Consider the following 17659-nt stretch of genomic DNA (forward strand, 5'->3'; position numbering starts at 1 on the left):
CATGAAAAGACAGGCCTTTGTCTGGGCTGACCCAGACCACGCTGGGGTACACAGCTTGCTTAGCAGGATGTAGGCAGGATTTCAGCCCCCACTGGCTCCTCAGCCCAGAGGCCTTTGTCAAATGGGCAAGATGCACAATCATCCACAGCAGCCGTACCTATAATTTTACGCATTTGGAGACCCCTGGACAAGATGACCTATCCGCTTCCTGCGATCCCCTAATCTGAGTCATCAAGATCAGATTTCTGGTGCAGGGTTAGTGAACGGAGCGAAGGAGTGACTTTAACCTGCCCGCAAACTCTCTTCCGGCCAGCAGGGGGCACTGCAGGCTCTCCCTGGGAAGGAGCTGTAGTGGGCCTGCGCAGCACTTCCTGTAATTTTTGCTTTTTAGCCAAAGTTCAGTTGTTCCTGCCTGCCAAACCCCTCACCTCAACCCTCACTCCCTCAATTATTGCATCCTGCTGGGCTGCCAGGCAGCCCCTGCTAGAGGGGGAGAGGTGGAGAATTGGTGTTTACTGTCGTGAGCTCAAATGCAGGGAAGACAGTTCAGTGGCTGAGGTGGGATATGGCCCAGGCTGAGCCGGAGGGAAGGCCTGCATGGAGTGATGCAGGACGTGTGCGGAGGTCTGGTCTGGGGCAGTGACCAGATAGAGAGGAAGGAGCTGAAAGGTGCACTAGCAAGATTCTCCAGCTACAGGACTGTGAGCGGAGGTAATGAGCTCTCCGTCACTAGGAGGCTGCGCAGGGGACTCCAGGATGAGGTGACCTCCCCCTGCGGTGCACTAATGAACTAACTCTCCGTCCTTGCAGGAGCCCCTGCAGCCTCTTTGTCACCACTTCCAAGGGAGCACTCTCACTGCTTGGTGAGTCAGCCTCCTCCTTTGCTGACCAGCCTGGCTCTCTCCGGAGGAGGGTGGGAGCTCCAATGGCTGGTCCCTCAGGAAGACCCAGAGGGGTGAGCAGACGCAGTGATGGGGACTGATCGCCCTGCTCCCTGAGGCGGGGTGTGTGTGTGTGTGTGTGTGTGTGTGTGGAATCCTACCTGTAAGCAAGCACTTTATGAAGAAAGCCAAAGGTATTGTCAATGAAAAATTAATCAGTCGGTCTAAGAAAGAAATGGAAAAATCTTATTTGAGCCAAATTTGAAGATGATAACCTGGGAAGCATCTCAGAAAGCTCTGAGAACTGTCCTGCCGGTTAGAAATCAAGGCACAGTTTTAAAAGTTTTTTGAGAGACAGGGCTGTACATCCAATGATGTATTATTGACAGTTTACATAATCCAACTCTAAGCATCATCCTGGCGTGTCATGTGACCCCTTACAAGATCAAGAAGGAATGTTATCTTTTAAGGAGTTGTCCTGTTCATGCTGGGAGAATGTTGCTCTTTATGGCTGAGCAGGCATTCCTGCTGGTGGGGAGGTTTGGTCAAAAATGCATAATGCAGACACGTAAGGCACAGTGTTGGGGAAGAGGAGGCCAAAAGGCAGAGAAAACATTTTTATGTTTAAATTTTTCTTGTCTCATCATAAAATATGAAATTTACTTTGCAGTATCATCAGAGGGGGCAGGAGCCTGGAGGTGTGTGCAGGAGAGCTGGAACGCTTGTTGGGTCAGGAAAGGGGGTGACAGGCCACCTGGGGTCTGACCTTTGTCCTTGTGAGGACTCAGCCCAAGGTTTGATTGGGCAAAGGTTCTGGGCAGTGTAATGCCGGGTAATAGTGTCAGAAAGATAATCCAGAAGGAAAAACAAAGTGAGAAGACTGAGATGGTTCTGGAAATGAACAACAGTTTGGGTCAGAAGAGTCTGGGCTGGGCTTTCCCTGTCAGTGCTGGAGCCGCCAAGGGGCAGGTCCAGAGGAGGAAAGCAAGACTGCGTGGGTGGCTGGGCAGAGGCGGCACTGCTGTTATCAGGGGAGGGCATGTGATGAGGACATCTTTGCACAAGGTCATTCCCATCCACAGCCAGGAGCCTTCTGGCAAGAAAGGAGGCCTCAGGGCAGAACCAAAGCTCCCAGCCCAGCCAGATATACTGAATTTCCTAAGAAAATCCTGGAGGAAACAAAGAGGAAGTGAGAGAGGGAACTTAATCCCAGTCACCCTTGATTTTGGCTGAGCCACACAAAGGCCTTCTGCCTCCCCTCCCCCTGGGGTCAGAATCACCCCTGGGCTGAGCCTCCAGGGCTCACAGAGCCAGCTGGTAGCCATAAGATGCCTGCAAGACTAGGCACAGCCAAGGCTCACTGCATGGCATCAGGCTGCATGACTGGCATGGACAGGAGCCCTGGTAGGGCAGCACCAGATGTCACCTCGTTAAGATGAACCCCAGGGATTCTGAGACCAAGAGGTCCTGCCCCCAGGGCCTGGCGATAAACACTGCTGATTCTTCCGGGTCTCTCAGGAAGCAGGAAAATATGATGTGAGAAGCAGCAAGATACAAGTCGTGGATTTCACTGGAACATCATTAATAGACCTGGACAGCCCTGGGCAAGGAGAGACTCTATGGTCCAAATTCTATTATTGAAACCATAAAAGAGCATTTCAGGCCTGGAAGACAGCTCTCAGTGGCTGGAATAAAAGTCCAGAAGTCCTGGGGGCAGGCTTAGGCAACTGCCAGACACACCTTCGGATTGTTTGAAGTGGTCAGGAGACATCCTGGGGACAAGAGTGTTGTTTATAGTATCACCAGGCAAATTATAAAGCCAAGTGAGCACTTAAGCCACAGACCCAACCGTGGCCTGCAGCGCCAGGGCAGAGGCCCGGCTCCTGACACGCTGAACCAGAAGCATCGCAGCACAACGAGCCCTGCAGAACAAACACGTCCCAGGAGATGCTTGCCAACAAAGTCCCAGGCCCAATGGAAACTGCCACTTAGGAAAACAGAAGCCCGGTTACTAGGCGCTGGGACTGCTAAGGTCCCTACGAAACAGCCCCCCCCTTCCTGAGATCCCAATCAGAATGAGGGGGATGCAGCGGAAAACACCAGAAGTCAAAGCCAACAAGAAGTTTAAATCCAAGATGAATCCAGCGTTCATGATATTCAACTGGCGTGCACCAGTCCAGCCGAACTGGTGATTAAAATACTGAAATGCTGCCATATGGTTGTCAACAGCGCTGGCCTGAGCCCCTGAGATCCCCTCTCCCCACCCCTGCCACGGTCTCAGCTGCCCCCTGGTCGCTCCATCTTCCCACGATCCAGCAAAAAGGGCCTCTGGGAGGTTGTGCCAGCATGATGGTCAGTGTCCACTCACTTTGGTCTAAAGGTGAAGTTAGTTGTCCAAATTCATACAACTAGTAAGTGGCAGCGGGAAGACTCAAGCTCATGTCTGTCTGACTCTGGGACTCAGGCTCGTAACTGTTTTGCCGTATGACCCATACACGTGCGTAGAAAACAGCAAGAGAAGCTTCAGAGCAAAGGCATTCACCTGACAGTCTGTTAACATGTTGACCCCCTGCATGTTAAAATGCTGTGATAGACTTGAGTGGGTACATCTTTACTATAGCTTCCTAAATTGCTAAGAGGAATTTAAATTAGGGCCAAACATTTGCATAGCCGAAGCACCTCTTGACAACCTCAAGTTCTGTGGAACCCAGTTTGTATTGGGCTAACACTGGATTTGGCAAACTACGGTTCCTTAAGCCCAGTCTAGTCCACCACCTGCTCTGTAAAGTAACTTATTGGAATACAGCCATACCCATTTGCTTACGTATGTCTTTGACTTTTGATCTACAGCAACAGAGTTGAATTGTTTCAACAGAGGCCAAGGAGCTGAAAATATTTCTCTGGCTCTTTGTGGAAAGAGTTTGCCAACCCCTGGGTTAAGGCATACATCCCTGGCCTGCTCCTCAGTGGAACAGACCAGCCTATGTTCATCCACGCATTTGGAGGTAGAGGCTGGCTGGGGTGCAGAGCAGGCAGCAGGAGGGTGCTTCGTGCCCACTGGCAGGCATCTTCAGGGGTTGCAGGCACTAACTGAGAACCTTGATGCTAAACACAGCAGACCCTTGGCATCTGAGGACTGAAGATTTCAAGTTTTGACTATCTTTGAGTGACTCATGGCCGGTTGTAATATGAAATGTTGATGCACACGTTTGACTGGGGTGTGCTCTCCCAAGCTTCTGGGTGAGGGGCCAGGAGCAGGACCCCTGGCTAGGGCTGAGCCCAGCTGGCTGTCCAGCATCTGCTCAGCATGGCTCTGTTTTTGTCAGCTCGTCGTTGCCCTCATGGGGCCTCTTGGAAACTGATAAGTGCCCTTAGATGGACGGACCTTAGCTGAATATTAGTTTTGGATGAACTGAAGTGACTTAAGTACTCAGATCTAACAAGTCATCCATATACTCTGTGGAAGCAAGAACATACTCTTCACGAAGGTGGTCCCAGCGAGGATTTTAGCTGGCCCAGAAGTTATTGATCAAGTCAGAGGTGAAACTCTGGTGCAAGTTGGAATGGCAGTTTTCTTGTGGTATGAAGGTGTGAGCAACAAACACACATACCCTCATGATGGAATTGTGGGTCAGGAGAAATCTGCAGGTTTAGGGACTGGCAACTGTGGCAGTAGTCCTACCTACAGCATGATTGCTGGCACTGTCCCACTGTGACACTCTTCTAGGCTAAGCCTAGATTTGGCTTCAGAATTCTTCTCAACCCAGCATTTCAGGCAGCACTGCTGGTGGCTTGGAGTTGGCATGAAAGATGGAACACCTATTTTGCCATCCCTATTGGAGTTGGATATTGCTTTCCAAGGGGCATGCAAGGCTCTGAATGTTCATTCTCTGATGCTCTGATGCAACTCTGAGGATGCCAGGGTCTCACCCCACTCAAGCAGAACACAAAGAGGAGAGAGAATGGCATTCTATGCTGGCAGCTTCCTTAGAAGGGGTGCCTGAGAAGCAGTGTCCAAGGTTTCACCTGGTCTTCAAAGTACAAATACCCTTTCCACCACTAGGTGGCACTGCAGGCCAACACTCAGTTGCTGGTGATAGTTCATGGTTTTATTCACTGGTTACTTTTCTCTCCTTCCACGTTCCTTGGTGCTGTCCTGGACTCTTGCAGGTAGCTTAGCCAAAAGGGACTTCAGGTGCTCCAAAAATGTTTGCTCAGCAGACCTGGGTGACGAGCTGATTGCTGTTACCAACAACCACTGTGACTGCATGTATGGACACACACGTATGAGTGTGCAACAGAATAAAAACTGCATGTATGTTTATGTGGGTGTGTGTAATGGGGCAGATAACTCTGCTGATGACTCTGTGTGTGTGTGTGTGTGTGTGTGTACAGGATGGTTATCTCTGTTAACTATAGGTTCTGGGCCCCACATACTGGCTGCCAGCCCTGCTTCCAGGGACTAGTTCTGGCCCTTCCCATCATCTCATGGGCATTTGCACATGTGCAGCATGTGGGCCTCTGAGGCCAGGCCCCTTATCTATCTCTCCAGCTTCTAGCCTCTGGCCAAACAAGGTCTTGACTCCTAAACCTCTGCCTTCCACTCCTTATCTCTGCGGCCTTGGGGACAAAGTGGTAGAATTGGGGTTACCCCTTTTGGCTGCACTTGCCTCACCATCTCCATTTGTTTCTTCCTTCTCCTTGACAGTCGCAAGGCCAACACGTACAGTTGGGCAGATTGTGCACTGCATAAATGCAGGTGGAGCCATTCATATCATGAGTGGTACCTCTTAAACACGTGTAAAACCTGCCAACTGTATGCAGCTGCCCTGATCATCTCATGGCCATGGCTAGGGAAGCTGCTTTCTTCCCTTTCCTCCTGGCCCAGGCCAGCCTAGACGGGGAGTACTTCCTTTGCTTGGACGTTCTAGTCTGGCCCTTGGCCTTGATCAGGAAGTATCTTCCTGATAGGACATCCCCAACACTTTGGGACTCAAGTTATGAAAGTGAAATATGGCTGGTGAATTTTCAGTTACTGTGAAACAAACCAAAACTCTACAGATGGGGTCACTGACTCCCACACTCCAGGCGAGCAGGTGAATACACCTTCATGGGCCAGAATTAGGGCAAAGCCCTCAAGACTAGGCTTGTAGCTGCACCAGGTAGAAAATCAAGAGGTCACCATAGACTGGAGGCCTGGGTCACAAATCCCCACACCTCTAAAGATCAGGCAGGAACCTTCAGTGAGCAAAGAGGATAAGGCAAGGTGTGTGTGAAACGGTGAACACATATGCTGTCGTCTGACACGGTTGCTGCCGTGTGGGAGTGTGGGCTGCTCTCTCTGGATATTCCACACCATTTTTCAAGAGAAGCTAGAAATTTTGACTTTCAAATGTTGGCAGCTATTTTGAATTAGAAAACACTGTGCAGGCCAAGGAAAACATATTCTGCAGGCTAAATCTGGCCTTGGAGTTTCCAGTTTGCACCCTCCAGCCCAGGCCCAGTGAATTGGGTGTTTTAGAACTGAGTAACTGAAAGTGTAAGGAAGTTAAACTTAGACTCAGAGAATTTTAGGTCTTCAAGAGACTTTAGAGATAACCTAATTTGTCTCTTGTATGTTTAATTTTTTTAATTTAAAAATTTTGTTTTGCAACACCTTTAAATTTTAATGAAAAGGTAACCTATTTTTAATTACAAATTCAATTAAAATTTCAAGAAAAAAGATGTATCTATATACTGACTTTACATACTTACAGAAAAACTGGACTTTGAAGCCCTAATGTTTCAAAAGTATTCATTTTCCTCCATACAAACCTAGTATTACTCGGCAACAGTACTACTGATTTTAAAAATAGAGACTGGATACACTTTCCAGATGCAATGCATTATCTGTCATTTGTACAACTCACCAAGGTTGTTTTCATTCTCAGCACCTGTCCGTGCTGTGTTTTAAACTATGTACACACAAATTTCTTTATTAACTTAACAGCATACATATCATAAATTTCTAGTTTCTACATAAGAGCATCTTGGTACCCACAATTTAGAATAAGATTTTTAAATGAAGCTTCTATACATAGTGTGCTTGTATCTGTCTGTCAGAAGCCCTGTTTTAGACCATCTGCTTTATGATAGCTCTACTTCTGTCTTTTGCAAACATGGGCTGCCCTGGTCTTCCTTATAACCTAACTTCTCTGCTTTCCATGGTAAACCGCTAAGTGCCTCCTTAAATGGTTGGAGCCTGTGCTTCTTTGTCTGTGGGACTTCCCTTCTCTGAGGATGAGGCTGCTCATGCTTTCCCCAGCTTGGCCCCTCCATGGTCCGCCAACAGCCCTCCGCGGGCCCCGGCTCTGTCTGGCTCTGCATCCCTCACCCAGTCACTTGATAAAGGGTGCTACGAGCTTGTCCGTGTGGATCCCTCTGACTGCTCATGCTTGTTCTGTACCCAAGGTTATAGTGGCCTTTCACTTCTTAAAAGCCATTTGAATAAATAGAAGCCCTTTAAAATAAGCTAATGTGGCCTTGTTCTTCCCCTTCACAATTGTATTCACAAACTGTATTAGGGTCCCTTCAAGAAATGCCAGTGGGGACACATGGAGTGAGCAGACCTGGGATCAGTTCCATCCATGGGTGCCAGTGTCTCTCTGTAGACCCTCCCCACCCACAGGAAGACCACCTTCAGAGATTCTTTTATGGGCAGTAGCCTGAGCCCATCAGAAGACAAGATTCTTCATCAGAGCTCTTGGTGTGGACTCAATGTCCCCATCTGGAACTATCTGGTTGGGGGTTGGGGGGGAGAATAGAGTGGGAGGAAAAAGAGGAGCTAAGAAATCAGGGGAGGTGGAGGAGGAAGCGGGTACCTCAGACTCCAGCCTCAGCCCTCACATCATCCTTCCTTCTGCACCTCAGCCCCATTCCACAGCCCACCCAGCCCAGGGCCAATACCTCTGTTCTATTCTGTCCACCACCTTCATTCCTCCTGAGGTCCCCTTCACCTCTGTCTGCTGAGGTCCCCTCCAGGCATCTCAAACACAACTTCCTCAGCTAGGCCCCCTCAAAGCCATATATCATGAGAGACCGATCACATCCTCCCTTGAACAATATTTAGGTCTACGATTCTTTCTCCCACAGCCCAATGGAGTATCTCCAGCTTTATTTCGGTGTCCCCCAGCCTCAGTGGCTGTCAATCATTCCTGTAATTGAATGATTGAATTCGGGACTAATAGGATGGGGCCAGCTGTTAGCAGCCAATGTCATTTCTGAACTGATTGTGAAGTATTTTGAATACATCTCCTAAAAAGGAAACCAGAGGCATGGAAGTCTTATGATGTATTAGTTATCTATTGCTATGTAACAAATTACCCCAACACTTAGCTGCTTAAAGCAACAAACATTTATTATCTCACAGCCTCTGTGGGGCAAGAATCCAGGAGCAGCTTAGCCAGGTGGTTCTGGCTCAGAGTGTCTCATGAGGTTGTCATCAAGCTGCCATCTGGGGCTGCAGTCATCTGAAGATTGGACTGGGGCTGGAGGATCTGCTTCCAAGAAGGCACATTCACATGGCTATTGGCAGGTAGCTTCAGTTCCTTGTCACAGGGTAGCCTGAGCTTCCCCCAGAGTAATCCAAGAGAGAGCAAGACAGACTTGCTTTAAAAAACTGTCTTTTCTGATCTAGCCTCGGAAGTGACATATTCTCGCTTCTGCCATATTTTATTGATCACAAAGACCAACCTGATACGGTGTGAGAGGGGACTACCCAAGGCTGTGAAACGCCAGGAAGTGGAGATAACCGAAGCCCATCTTGGAGGTTGGCTCCCACATATTACTATACCCCCATCAGCCTGGTATCACTGGGGGTTTATTTTAATCAATCCTTTGTCTCTAGACCCAAATGCAAATAACAACAACAACAACAACAATAATAATAATAAAAAGAAAACTAAAAAAAAAAAAGACTACCTCCATGATTCTGCAACCCAAAGGCCCCCACTTTCCACCCAGTCACCAGGGATAAGGAGAAATGTGACTCCTCGCCTGCTCCCTTCCTTATACCTCCCATCCAGCAGATTCTTCTGGGGGCCTGGGGTCACCTACTTGGGAACGTCATGGAAACTTTGTGTTCTGAGATGTCATGGTCTCACTGTGAAGTTTTTATTATGTCTGTAAGGCCAGCGGTACCAGGGCTGCTTACACTGGTTTGTAGCCAGTGGACCATGTCTAAGGTGAAGGAAAGAGCAGGGGTGGTGGCCCGACACCCTTTCCTGTCCGGACCTTGGATGAACGGACTGAACCCTCTGGTGCCATAACTGAATATTGTATTTTCTGACATGACCAAATCTTGGACTGAATTTGAGAGCAAAAACCCTGTAACAGAGTGGGGATGTGACTGTGACTTAGAGCAGAAAAAAAAGGAGCAACAGGACAGAGGTGGGGACTTTCTCCTCCTCTGTGCCCTCCCTTTTTCACTTGCAAAGCTCTTCCAGGACCTGAGAGCTATGCTTTTTCTTTCTTTGTCTTTTTTTTTTTTTGCTTTTGCTTATTGTTGGCCAGTTTTACTTGCCCACAAATCATTTTTAAAAATTTGTATTTTTAAAATCAGGTAACTCAAGAAATAAAATTACAAATTCACATCATAACAGTGAAGAGAATAGACTGTTCTAAACACATAATCCAAATCAATTCATTCCATCCTCCCAATCACTCTAGGAAGCACCTACCATTGTTATCCTCATTTTACAGATGAGGAAACTGAGGACCAGAGAGGTAAGCTAACTCACATGGGGTCCACGGTAAGTCACAGAGCTTGATTTAAACTCACTATGTCTGGGGGAACGTGATAGCTCAGTGATAGAGCACATGAAGTGTGAGGTCCTGGGTTCAGTCCCCACTACCTCCATTAGAAAATAATTTTAAAAAATAGAATTATAAACTCAAGTTGTCTGGCTCCAGACTGTGTATCTTACGTGCTACGGTACTGACTCTCTCGTGTATATTTTAAGATTAAACACACATAAGAAACTATGAACTGACATTGCTAGTTTAAGGTACGCCCCCCTGAACCGCAGGGGTGGTACAAATAATTTTCTGCCGTTTGGGTTACTCCAAGGGAAAAGCTTGAGGAGTGGCCTTTAATGGGTACTTCATAAGAAGCAGAACCGTCTTTCCAGAGATAAAACTACTGGTTCCCCTTGGCCCATTGTTTTTGGATCTGGGCAGAAGAGGCATGGGTGAGATGTTTTCATCCACGTCTTGAAAAAATGAAAACAAAGTCTTAAAGACAGGGAGCAGCGTGTCCAAGGGCACACACCAGTAAATGCAAAAAGGAAATGGAATGCCAGGCAGTTGCTCCAAATTCAGTGCCGTTCCCTCTGAAATGCTGCAATTTCACCCAACTTCATCTGAATCTTCATGCTTTCATTCATCTCGCAAAGTCCTCCTTAGAAGCCCTGTGAAGATCCAAAGGGTTTAAAGCTCGCCCCAATGTTGGGATGGTGCAGCTACAGCTGGGCATGTGAACCTGTCACCTGCTCGCCGGGCTGGGTGACCTGCAAAGCATGAACCAACCCTCTGTAGCTGCTGGGAGGATATATCACTCGTATCTGCCTTCAAGGCAACTGGTTGCAGCAGGGAGGGAAATAGCTCAGTGGTAAAGTGCATGCTTAGCATGCACATGGTCCTTGGTTCAATCCACAGTCCCTCCATTAAAACAGAGAGAGACAGAGAGACAGAGGACTGGCTGCAAGGAGTGTATTGGCCCCTTCAGCTGCTGCACCTGCGGGCCTGCAGATAGTACGCGTTCCCGGGCTGCTCCCCGTCACTGACTGGGCATGGTGGGGATACTAGAGCCAGACTCTTTCTGCCCTACGTGGGGCTCCTCTAAAGGACAGCCTTTACCCTGGGCCTGAACAAGACTTTCTCAGAACTGCATCGCCGTCTGAGGCTCTTCCTACCCAACCCTCCCTTCGCGGATGTCAGACCTCCATCATGGTCAGAAGGCTCTTCCTGCCTCCTCCCTTCATCCTTATGAGTGGTTTCCTCAGTAAATCTCTTGCATTTCTGACTTATCCTAGCATCTGTCTCCTCGAAGGCCTGAATGACACACCCTCTGTGGACCACAGGCCCTGCGCCACCACCCATCTGCCCCTCAGGATAGCTTTAAGTCCTATGGTCTTAAAATTCTCCATCATTAACTAAGTGGTAGAATAGAAGTGTGGTTTCCCTTCACCACCAGGGAATATGGTGGAATCCAATTCCTGCCACAGCCAGAGGTGAGGAACAGCTGCTTTCCCAGTCTGGGGCTCCCGCCTGACCCGTGCCCTGCCTCAACCCTATCATCACTTCCCAGCCACCACCCAGGAGGGATGCTGGCGTAGGAAAAAACGCCTCAGGGCTTTGGGCTGGGGTAGGAGCCCTGGTGTCTAATCCAGTCTCTACTGCTAGCTTTGCTTCTCTGGGCTTCAGGTTTCCCCATCTGTATAGTGGGACTTCAGCTTGGCTGGCCTGGGTTGGGGAAGGGGGACAGTGGCTGTTTTCTGGTGGGACTAAGCTACTTCTGCCTGTGAAGACCAGCCTAGAGGGTACAGGCGGGAAGCTCTACCTGGTAGTACCAGGGCAGGGGCCAGGCCTAGAGCCATGTCCTGATTGTGCTCTGATACCACAGGTTTTGGGGTGCTATGCCTGGATTCCTGCGGGTGGCTTTCCACCCCAGGAAGGACAGCTCCCCGAGGAGCCACAATCGGAAGGTAAGCAGACAGTAGTGGTGTGGAGAGGTCTAGCTGCCATGCAGGGCACCACGGAAGTACATGGAGGCAGCACCAGCACCCAAGGGAGACTGGACAAGATTCCTGGAGAGGGACTTTTATGCTGGGCTTTGAAGGCTGAGTATGAGCTTTCCAGATATAAAAGGAAAAGGCTTTTAAGATGAACAGAAGACAAAGACTCAGAAGCATAAACCTAAGTTATCTGTTCTAGAACATATGAGAAATGGCAGGACTGGAGTGGAAGTCAGGGAAGGGATGAGAGAGTGAGTTGTGTCCAGACCATGAAGGGCCTCCAGCAAGGCTGGGATTCTACCACTTGTATATTATACTTAGAAGGTAGACGCTTGTCTTACCTCCATTGTACAGATGAGGACACTGTGGCCCCAGAGATGTTGAGGGGCTCTGACAGGAACGCACTGGGCAGTGTCAGGGCCCAGTCAGGCTTGGGAGCCAGAGGCCAAGTCTCCCAGTCCTTATGGGGTTGGCAATACCAAAGATCAGTCTCCCCACTCCCACCCCGTCACGGCCACCTGACTTCAGGGAGCTTGGTGTCCTCAGTCCCTCCCCACCTCCAGTCCCAGTGTCCCTGTCCTGCTGACATCATGTACACATGGAAGAGAACTCTGTGGAGATCCCAGAAAGGCCAGAGTGTGGGAACCGGCACAGATGCTGCTGGCGCTGCCTGAGGGCTGCGACTCCTCGGGAGCCTCTGGGCGCTGGACTCTGGAATGCGGCCGGGCCTGCGGCTTCCTCTGTTGCAGGCACCCCCCCCCCCCGGGGCCTGGGAAAGCTGGGAAGGCTCTGATCACCCAGCTGGCCATCCTGGCCCCAGGCAGCCTCTGCGGAGCTTTGGGCAGTCGGCACAGCGGCTTGGGGAGCGTATGGGCATCAAGACAGCTGAGCCAGCCCAGCCTGTCTGCTCTCAGGGATCCCGAGCTGAGGCCGCTGGACCCCCATAAGTAGAGCAAGACCCTGGTGTACCCTGCAGCCCAAGGATGGGGAAGGGAACCAAAGCAATACTGTTCACCACCTTCCCTGGAAAAGGAGCTGTGGAGTGTGTGAGTGAGTGTATGTGTTGCTGGCAGACAGACAGACACAGACAGATGGTCCCACCCCGCCCCCCACCCCTGCTGGCCCCAGGGGTGGCTGCACACCGCCTGTTCTGCACATGTGGCTCCCAGCAGCTGTACATTCCGTCAGGGACCAGCTGTGGCGGCAGCTGGGGAGGTGGGGAGTGAGCACTGATGGGTCCCAGGGGAGCAGGGGAGGAGGGCAAGGGAAGGACAGGAAGAGCCTGGGAGGAGCTGGGGTCAGGGAGTGGGTGAGGCCAGGAGGCTCAGATTGTTCTCAGGATGGAATGGCAAGCAGGAAAGTGGTGATGGGGATGCCTGACATCTTGCCTGGAGGCCCTGTAGATGTGGGCTTTGGCAAAGAGAGCCTGGGGGAGACCCAGGGCTGGCCCGCAACACCCGGCTAGGACTTGGCACATAGGTGGACCAACTTGAGTGTAAGGAGAAGGACAGTACAGTTGGATATGTGGATCTGAAGCTCAGAAAAAAGTGGTCTGCATTAGAGACACGAATTTGGAAATCATTGGCTTATAGGTAAAGGTATAAAGCCATGGGTGTGGATGACTTACCGAGGGATAAAATGCATAGAGACAGAGGCTGAGCACAAGGCTAACATTACCAAGCACTCACTCTAAACACCAGGCACTGTTCTATGCATCTTACCTCATCTAATCCTCACAACAAGCCTATGGACATGTGAACTTGTACAATTTTAGTCGACTTCAAGTACACATCTTGCTGAACATGAGATACAAGAATAACCACCCTCCACCCCATTCCTTCCTAGCACATGTAAGAACATGGGGGTTTTATCAGAGCTGGACTTCATAAAATTTTGCTTAAATATCTAGACTTTAAATCAGTGTTATCAATTTCAAAAAAAATTCCAAAAATAAATGCCTTGAAGATAAACATAATTCAAAAAAAAAAAAACAAGCCTATGGAGTGAGCAGCTGTTATCATCCCATTTTAAAGAGAAGGCTAAGGCACAGGAAGTCCTCTCTTATCCTGGCTCACCTCTCACCTCACTGTGTGGCCCTAGGGATGTTTCTGCCCCTCTCTGCGTCTCAGTGTCCACAGACACAAGGAGAGGGGCAAGGGCCTCAGAGGGAGGGCTGAGTGGTACCCAGATACTCCAGCTACTCTCCCACCCACTACCTCTCCCCAAGGCCCATTGTGACCCTGGTGTTTTCCTGGGGAGCTGGATCCTGCCTCCTCCACTTAGAAGGCAGAAGCCTTCAGGAGCCCCCCAGCTCCCCTCCCCATCACTAGTCACTTGGCCAATATTTACCAAGCACCTACTATGTGCCAGACACTGTGGAGAGCCAAGGTGAGCAAACAGCCTGGTTTTAGCCTTTATGTCCCAGAGACAGACATAAATTATTGCACAGTTAATAACTGTGAGCCGCTGCCCTGAGCATCTCTTTGATGACCATCCTCCCCTCCGGGACTCTCGATACCTCTACCATCTGGCAGTTAGAGGCTCAGCGTCTAGCCCAGCAAAAGGTTCTCGAACCATGTTCCAGCATATGGCCCACGTGCAACCCAACCATTGGAGCCCAGGCTATGTCAGTCTAGTAGTCTGAACACCAGTCCTGAGAGAAGACAGGGGCTGACACAGTGTGTGATCAGGGATTGAGAAAGTGTCACTAGAGCTGAGACCTGCCCCTGAAAATCTTCCCCTGCTCTCTCCACTCTGGGGCAGGGGGCAGGGGAAGTGGAGAGGGTAGAGGTCCTTTCTCTGTCTCCCTCCCTTTGGACTGAGGCTAGTTGCCCTCTGCATCTCTCTGGCCCCCTCTCCATCAGCAAGCAAACTCCTCCTAAGGACCTGCCGGCCTCTGGAGTTGCCTGTGCTGCCCTCTCTTATCAACCTGCCCCTTCTTTAAACCTGCTTCTGTATCCTCCACAGAACTTCCGGATCCGTGAGGTATGGCTCCTGCCTCTGCCTCCTCTATTTTGGCCAAAGCCTCTGTGACCTCGTATTTGCACATCTTCTTCTTAGAGCCCCTGGACTGGCCACCGAGCCTTTGTTTTCAGCCCTCTCTGACCTTGGCCCCAGATGCTCATTGTTGTTCAATCTTCTTCCTCCTCTCAGAGTTTCTCTGGCTGTTGCTCCCAGGGTTCTATGCTAGGTTCTCCTCCTTCTTGTTCTGCACTAGCTCCTTGAGACGTCTCATGTACTCCGTGGCTTCAGCTACCAGCCCCCAAATCTCTACTCCAGCCCAGATGTCTCCTCAGGTTCTCCTCCTAGGTGTCCCATGGGTCTTGTGAACAGCATGACCACACTGAACTTCTCACTTTCTCCTGTGTTTCCCATTGGTGCCCACCACCTTCACCACTCAATCACTCAGACAGGAGCCCAGCATCATGGGAATCTGTTCTGTCTTCTTCCCCCTCTAAACCAGTCTTATTGTCGGGCCTACCATAGGAGGCTTCTGATTGGTCCACCCCAGTCTAATGCATGATGCAGTGGTTACCAGCAAGAATTCTGGTGCCAACCTGCCTGGGTAGATTCCCAGCTCTACCACTTGCTAGCTGTGTGATCTTGGATAAAATACTTAACTTGCTTATGTCCTAGTGAAATGGGATTAACATAATAGTAGCTTCTTTCATAGTGTTGTTGTAAGGTTTAAATGAGTTAATATATGTCCAATAGTATAGTGCCTGGCACATGGTGAGTGGACGAAAAATGCATTTTATTATGGTTATTATTATCATTTATTTATTTCACAACAATTTTAGATGCTTACTATGTGCTAGACAATTTACTATGTACTAAGGGACAGAATAATGAACAACACAAAGGATTCCCACCCCCAAGAACTTTACAGTCAGAGTGGAAGCCTTTCCGTAAAAGTCCCACGGAGGGATGGTTTCCTGCTACTTGAGCCATGTCCTACTCAATTCCATCTTAAAACAAAACAAAAGCAAAAAGCAAACAAACCCTGAGTCCACATCTCCCTCCAGCTATTGCCCTCGCTTACTTTCCCATCAGAGTCAAGCTGCTCAAATGAGTTTATTCTACCAGCAAGAGTTTATTGCACACCTACTACATGCCAGGCACTGTGCTTGGTGCTGGAGGGTCAGCACAGAACAGCAGAGATAAGTCTCTACCCTCCAGGAGCTTGTCTTCTGCTGGAGGACATACTACCAGTTGTATAAACAGACATATCAACTTATATGATAAAACGTCAGTGAGATTAATAGATGCCATCAAGTAAGATGATGTGAGTCAGGGGACACAGAGTGACTGAGGTATCAGTTCCCTCTTTGGAAAGGGGCCAGGAGAGTCCTCTCTGAGGATGTAACATTTGAGCCAAGACCTGAATGGAGTGAGCTAATATGAGATGATCGGGGGAACAGGATTCCAGGTAGACGGAACAACAGACGTGAAGTCCTGCAGCAGCAACAAGCATGAAGTATCAGAGGAAGTGCAAGAAGGGCTCTCGTGGCTGAGTGAGCAAGGCAGAGGCAAGGCCCAGAGCTTGGGTGGCCATACACCCGGACGCCCCGGACTGTCCTGGCATAGTTTGTACTGTGGCCTCCTTTCACTCTCTAAGGCATCCCTGGCTTAGATGATAAATGATATGGTCACCCAATGTACAGGCCATGGTAAGCTGTTGGCATTTTGTTCTGAATGCAATGGGATGCTTATGGATGGTTTTGAGCAGGATGAGACATGGCCTGACTGACATTTTAAATGATCTTGACCAAGGACTTGAAACAATCCCTGGCCCCTGTGATACCGCCTCTTGGCTCTCCTCCACCTCCCAGCTGTTCCTGCTCAGTCTCCTCAGGCAGCTCTCTCTCTCTCTCTCTCTTCTGCTCAACATCGAAATCTTGGAATGTCTCTAGACCAGTGGTTCTCCACCAAGGGAGATTTCTTCCTCCAGGCACATTTGCTATTATCTAGAGTCATTTTTCTTTTTAAAAAAATTTTTGGCGGGGAAGGTAATTAGGTTTAACTACTTACTTATTTTTAGAGGAGGTACTGGGGATTGAACCCAGGACCTTATGCACGCTAAGCATGTGCACTACCACTGAACTGTATACCCTCCCCCGACTAGAGACATTTTTCATTGTCATGACTGGGGCAGGTATTACAGGCAGGAGCCAGGGTTGCTAAGCCTTCTACACTGCACAGAACAGCCCCACACAATAAAGAATTTTCCAGCCCCACATGTCAGTGGGACTGAGGTCCAGAAACCCTGTACTACATTAGCACTGTCCAATAAAAATATAATGGGAGTGGCATATACAATTAAATACTTTCTAGCAGCCACATTAAAAAAAACTAAAAAGAAAACAAGTGAAGTTAGTTTTAATATTTTATTTAATCCTATGTGTAAAAAGTATTATCATTTCAACATGTTATCAATATCAACAATATGAATGAGATTTCCTTCCTTCCTTTCTTTTTTTAATTTTATTTTTTATTGAAGTATAGTTGATTTATAATGTTAGTTTCAGGTGTACAGCAAAGTGGTTCAGTTACACATATGCATACATACTTTTTTTTCAGATTCTTTTCCATTATAGCTTATTATGAGAAATTGAATATATTTCCCTGCGCTATGGTTTCTTCCTTCCTGCAGGCCTTTCTTTCTTTCATCTCACACTTACTACACAAAGCAATTTGGACCAGACACATTTCAAGTGCTTAGTAGCCGCATGTGTCTCATGGCTGCTGTATTGATGGCACAGCTCTAAGCTCAGTACTAGATAATGTAATATATTAATAGCCTGATGTTTAAGAGCTGTATAGGAAATAAAGCCTCATGGTTTGGCTCTGGAAACAAACTGAGTTATGGAATTCCAGCTCTTCCATTTACCCTTTGTCCATCTTGGGTTGTTTTTGTTTTTGTTTTTGTTTTTGGGGGTAATAGATTTGTTTACTTAGTTATTGGAGGCACTGGGGATTGAACCCAGGACCTTGTGCATGCTAGGC

This window comes from Vicugna pacos, chromosome 13, assembly GCF_048564905.1.
Source record: "Vicugna pacos chromosome 13, VicPac4, whole genome shotgun sequence".
Taxonomy (NCBI): Eukaryota; Metazoa; Chordata; class Mammalia; order Artiodactyla; family Camelidae; genus Vicugna; species Vicugna pacos.